Below are 6,463 nucleotides of genomic sequence, written 5' to 3' on the forward strand. Positions count from 1 at the left end.
ATAGTGCAACTGTTATAGAAAACAGTATGACAGTTCTTCAAAACAATAACAACAACAAAACTAGAGTTTCATATGATCTAGCAATCACATGTCTGGGTATATATCTAAAACAATTGAAAGAAGAGTCTTGAAGAGACATTTGCACACACATGTTCATAGCAGAACTATTCACAATAGCCAGGAGGTGGAAGCAACTCAAATGTCTAGCAATGAATGAATGGATAAACAAAATGTGATATATACATACAATGGAATACTATGTAGTCTTAAAAAGGCAGGGAATCCTATCACCTGCTACAACATGGATGGACTCTGAGGACATTTTACTAAGTGAAATGTGTCAGTCACCAAAGAACAAATACTGTATTATTCCTCTTAGGTGAGGTATCGCAAGTAGTTAACTTCATACATGTAGAAAGTAGAATGGTGGTTAGCAGGGCCTAAGGGAAGGGGCAGAGGATAATTGTTGTTTAATGAGTATAGAATTTCAATTCTTCAAGATGAAAAGGTTCTAGAGATTAGTTTCACAACAGTGTGAATATATTGAACATTAGTGTACTATGCATTTAAAAGGATTAAGGTGGAAAATTTTATGATGGTTTTACCATAATAAAAAAAGTCAAAATTTTTATATATAAACATAATAACAAATTAAAAGAGTTAACAGAAGAACAAAAAAAGTGATAAAATACTAAGAGTAAACTTAATTAGAAATGTTTAAAATCTATATGAAGGAAACTCTTAAAAAGTCATGGAGGATGCAAAAGTAGTTTTGAACAAATAATTATCCAATGTTCTTCCATAGGGCAATTCGGCTTCACAAAGATGATGCTTTCCCATGCTTCTCCCCAAGTTATAAATGAAAGTGATCCTAACAAAAATAGCTACACTTTTTTTTTTCTGAAACAAGATAAGTTGATTCTACATTTAATATGAAAAAATAAGTGAGCAATAATAGCCAAGAAATACCAGGCAAATAATGATCAATGACTGAGGGCCAACCTTACAGATATTAAAGCGTCCCATAAAGACTTTAAAATAAAGATAATACGACCCATGAACGGATAGACTGAGCAATGAAACAACAGAGAAAGTCCAGAATTAGACTCTGGAAATTTGGTAAATGGTAAAAGTAGTATATCAAATCACTGGAGAAAAATGACCTATTAATAAACAATGCTGAGACAACTAGATAGCTATTTCGTAAAAGATAAAATTGGCAAACCTTACACTGTTCATCAACCTAAATTCCAATGAATCAGAGATTAAAATTTTTTTTAAAATCTAAGTATTAAGAAACATGGGTAAATTCTTTTATAAACTGGGAATAGAGGAAGCCTTCCTGAATGTGACTAAAAATTTAGTTAAAGGACCTACAAACAATGACATTCCATAGAAATGAACATACTCTGGGCCCAAATATTAGTTTCTGGATATTATTCTCACTCAAGGGAATATGCACTCCTGGAGAAATGGCTGATTCCAGGCCTAGGTCAGGGAAAGTACAAAACGGACATTTTGTTTTGGGAGGAAAAAAGAAAAACAAAGAGGCACTCAAAAGGGGCCAAGTCCAAAAGCACAGAAGTCATCTTTAAGCTTCCTCTCATCTACTCCCCACCCTAGGCCAAATTTGGGAAAATCTAAGCAGAAAAATAATAATGACTCCAATTAGCCATAAAGTGTTGTAAAATAATAGGTAAATAAAAATGCACTAGTCCATAGTGATTCTCTCTGCTCTGTCCAACATCCCTCTTTCTCCACACAAAAGCGAGAAAGATTGATTTAAAATGTCACTTTTATCCCTAAAACTCCTCAATGATTCCTCTTTACTCTTAAAATCGAAAATCCTTATTATGATTTCTAAGGCCATGTACTGAAGCCGAAACCGCCTTCTGTATCCCGACACCAAATTAATTTTCAGGGACAGAGTTTTGGGCGAAGTAGAAAAGAATAGCTTTATTGCTTTGCCAGGCAAAGGGGACCACAGCAGGCTAATGCCCTCAAAACTGTGTGTCCCAACCTGGAGCGGGTAGTGAGGAGTTTTATAATAATGGTTTAAAAGGGCGTGATCAGCTTGTGGACATTCTTCTGATTGGTTGGTGGTGAGGCAAGTGGGAGTCAGCATCATCAACCTTTTGGCTCTAACCTGTCTGGGGTCTAGTGCTTGTGGAGAGCCTACTGTTAACTTCTCCCACCTGGTGGGGATTTCAGTATCTGCAAACAGCTCAAAGACATTGTTATATGTATGCATTGATGGGGAACCAGGACCTCGCCCTAAGGCTGCGCTATTGTTTCTCTTGACTGTTCTTCCTTGTTTCCGCATCCCCTCCCTTCCCTAATTAGCAACTGTTTGAACCTGCCCGTTGGAGCTCAGGGGAGGTCCTGGAGGCTGAAGGAAACCTATTTCCTGTAATCAAGAAATGGGGGACACAGAAAGGCTTTTGTGCCCAGGAGCCCCCGAGGGTCCTGCTCGGTATCAGCCCGAGCTGAGTCTTGTTTAACTACAACTTGATCTCATATTTTCTCTCCCTTGCTCAGTGCATTCTAGCCCCACTGGCTTCTTTTCTCTTTGTCAAACACACCAAGCCCCTGTGCAACTTGGGAATTCTGTGCCGTATTTATTTCCTCTGTGACATTTTTAACAATCTTCAATTATCTTATTTTCTTCTTTGTTTATTTATATCTTACCTGTCTTTCCCAGGAGAATATAAATTCCAAAAGGGCAGGAAAGTCTGTCTTTTTCACTATCAGATTCCAGTTCCCAGTATAGTGAGTGGGAGATAATTGGCTCTCAATGAATATTTCTGAATAATGAATGGGGGACGAATGAATAATAAACAGATAAATGAAATAATTCTTCTAACTTCCAGTTCTAGTCTCTTTCCATGACAGGTTTTTATTTTTCCTTCTTTCTGTGTAGTTTGTCTCTATATGTATATAGACCATACTGCATACATTATGTAGCCTATATGCTTATACATTAAATCCTTCCTTGTAGCTACCAATGAAATGAGTGTGTATTGTTATTGTTTTTCCTTTTAGAAGGGTAACACTGGAAAGGTCCTTAGAAATCCCATCAAATCCTCTTGCTTTACAGATAAGGAAACAAGGCCTGTCGTGTATAAGTTGCTCAAGGTCACACAGCTAACAATTGTTATACTTGAAATTACATCCCAGATCTATGCATTTTCTAGTTCAGTGACCTTTTAAGTACCTTTCCCTTTTCTATAGTATTGGTTTATTCCTCAACCCTCAGCTCCCTACCTCCTGCCAACATACAACTGGGAATAGGAGGAAATGGTATGAGTGGAAAATGAGGTCCTCATGGTGTCTTAGAATCATCAGTGCCCCAGGAGAGAACGTTTCACTGAGCTAGTAAGCATCACCCTGCTCCTTAGCAGCATTTTTGAAATCACAAATGTGCCCTCCCAATGAGATTGGCCTCAAATGACATTGTGTCTTAGGAGGCTGTATGCCAAGACATCCCCAGTGTGTGCATTTACGTAGTCTACTGTTTCCAAAGAACCACTTTGCCAACTGTGGGGATGGAAAAATTATTCCCGGAATTCCATGGCGACTATTTCCGAATTTCCCATGTTTGTTCAAATGATAAATGTAAAACCATTATCTATTTTTAAACTCTTTGGGCTTTATTGACTCAAAAGAACAGGAAAGCCCTGTCAGGACAATTCTGTTTATTGAAAAATTAAGGGTGGGGACTTTGCATTTCTTTAAATAGTCTAAAAGTGTAAGGTTGTTTTTCTTACACAAGAACTGTACAGTTAATTGGAATTGAATGCCTTGCTTTCCTTCGTAAATGAAGCTCATTCCTAAGATTGAGATGCTAAATCTTAATCATGGGAAGTCCCTGAGGCAAGGATGTGTGTTGAAGTATAAGTAACGGTTTAGCAAAAAACATACTATCCCAATGATCATGGGGTCTATAAAGGGAACAAGGCTCTCTTCTGGAAGGAGGTTTACTTTGGTATTCATAAAGACCCCATAGTTCCATTCTGCCATCCACTTCTCCTCTAACTAAGCTTAGCATTCATTTATCCAAACTGTTGTGTAGTTTCAGTTATCCATATGGCATAGTACTGTTGGTTATAAAGGACACAAAAATGGGTAAAACTCTCTCCCTTCCATGAAGAAGCAAGTTAATAAAAGTTTAACCACCCTAAATTACTCACACTTTCTATTTACCTTTATTCAAGCCACATGGGTGTGGAAAACTAATTGAAGTAAATTCAGAGGATCAGAGTTTGAAAGAAGTTCAGGAGTTATCTTGTCCACTGCTACTGAATGTGAGGTCCCTGGGCCAGCAGAAGCAGCATTACCTGGAAACTTATAAGAAAATGTAGAATTCTTGGCTTCACCCTATATCCACTCAACCAGAATCTGTGTAATATGATCCCCAGGCAATTCCTGTAAACATTAAATGTGAAAAGTCTTGATCAATCCATTGATATATTGGAATCGTTCTATATTTACAGATATAGGGGATTGTAATTCTGTGATAAATATATATTCAAACTGATGATCTCCTCCTATCTCTCACTCAATACCACATAGCTTTATTCAACTTCAGCTACCCTTAGGTGAGCACAGCCTTACCTAGATTTCAGAACAAAGGATGAATCATTTGGAGAAATTCCTGGGTACTTGAACATTTAGAAAGAATTTGGGGGGCAGAGAGAAGAAAAAAAGGAGGGAGGGAAAAAAGAAATCTATCATAATTGCCTACAATTTCATAAATTTTGTTCAACATAGACCAAGTATAATCTCTCCCATATCAAGAGATACATATCTTTCTAAAAAAAATGTGAGCTGTGGTATGGCGGATTGTATTATTGTTCTCAATTACTCCCTTCCCCATTCCTCTAGTAGGCTTATAAAGGACTTAGTGGAGGGTAGGGGAGTTGGTGGTGGAATGGACAGGAATTTACCTTCCCGGACATCAGGCTTGGCCAAAGGATCTGGTTTAAGATCAGGTTTGGCCAAGGAAATGTGTTTTGAGCAGTCATCAAAGAGTTTCGGCCGGCCTTCTTGTTCTTTTCCTCTGCCTTCAGCAGAGAGGGACTTTTCTCTTACTCCAGATTCTGGGGTAAAGAAGACACAGGGAGGAGAAGCAGAACAGTCACCAATACGTAATGTGAGTGAGAAATAAGCCTTTGTTGTTGTAAGCCACTGAAATTTGTGGGCTGTTTAACTTGAGGAAAGCTGAATAATGCACAGGGTCATCTGTGTCTTCTAGCATCAAGGGCCATTCTAACTATACTTACTTGAGAAGAAATGTTAAATGTAAAACAGTCTCTGTACAGGGAATTCCCTGGCGGTGCAGTTGTTAGGGCTCTGCCCTCCTATTGCAGGGGGCACAAGTTCATCCCTGGTCGGGGAACTGAGATCCCACAAGCCAAGTGGCCAATAAATAAATAAATAAATAAATAAAAAGTAAACAGTCTCTGTACTATCAACATTTATCATGTAGATAAACTATGAGGAAAACAAAATACAAATAATCTTATTTTGAGAGTCCATAGAAACTAACGAATCCTGGTCGCCCTCCTGGCCACTGCCTCGGGCTACTTTGTCAGCATCGATGTGTCAGCATTGTCTCACATGCCCAGGAGTGCTTCTTCAAGCGGGTCACCTCGGGCAGCAAGATAGGCCTCATCTTTGAGGTGGCTGAGGCTGGCTGCCTGGACATCGACGTGGAGATTACAGGACCTGATAATAAAGGAATTTATAAAGGAGACTGGGAGTCCAGTGGGAAATACACATTTGCTGCTCACATGGATAGAGCAGCAGCATATAAGTTTTGTTTTAGCAACAGAATGTCCAGCATGACTCCAAGGATAGTGATGTTCACCGTTGATATTGGGGAGGCCCCAAAAGGACATGGAAACAGAAGCTCACCGGAACAAGCTAGAAGAAATGATTAATGAGCTCTCAGTGGCAATGACAGCTGTAAAGCATGAACAGGAATACATGGAAGTTCGGGAAAGAATACACAGAGAAATCAATGACAGCACAAACAGCAGACTCGTCCTTTGGTCCTTCTTTGAAGCTCTTGTTCTAGCTGCCATGACATTAGGATGCATCTACTACCTGAAGAGATTTTTTGTAGTCTGGAAAGTTGTTTAAAAAACCTTTTTCTGATGATCCCAAACTCATAATTCACTGTTTATCAAACATCTTGGTCATAGTAATGTCAAAAAAAAAAAAAGAAAGAAAGAAAAAGAAACTAACGGAAGTGCCTTGCATCCACCTAATTCTGGACATCAAGGAGACTCTCTTGAAATTCAGAATGCAGATGTCTGCATGCCTGCAATGCACCAAATGTCTGAAAAATTGTTGATTTTGGGGGCTATTAAATAAATGTATCAGTTATTTTAGTGCTTTTTATGCCTCCGAGAATTATTATGGTTTTATCTTTAACACATTTCTTCTAAATTAAATATGT

General features: G+C 38.4%; 1 pseudogene; it reads left to right on the top strand.

Moving 5' to 3' along the window:
• The first annotated feature begins 5,550 nt into the window (after positions 1-5,550).
• On the top strand, positions 5,551-6,144 carry LOC137760701 (transmembrane emp24 domain-containing protein 2 pseudogene; annotated as a pseudogene).
• The last annotated feature ends 319 nt before the right edge of the window (positions 6,145-6,463 follow it).

Source organism: Eschrichtius robustus, chromosome 3 (genome assembly GCF_028021215.1).
Source record: "Eschrichtius robustus isolate mEscRob2 chromosome 3, mEscRob2.pri, whole genome shotgun sequence".
Lineage (NCBI taxonomy): Eukaryota > Metazoa > Chordata > Mammalia > Artiodactyla > Eschrichtiidae > Eschrichtius > Eschrichtius robustus.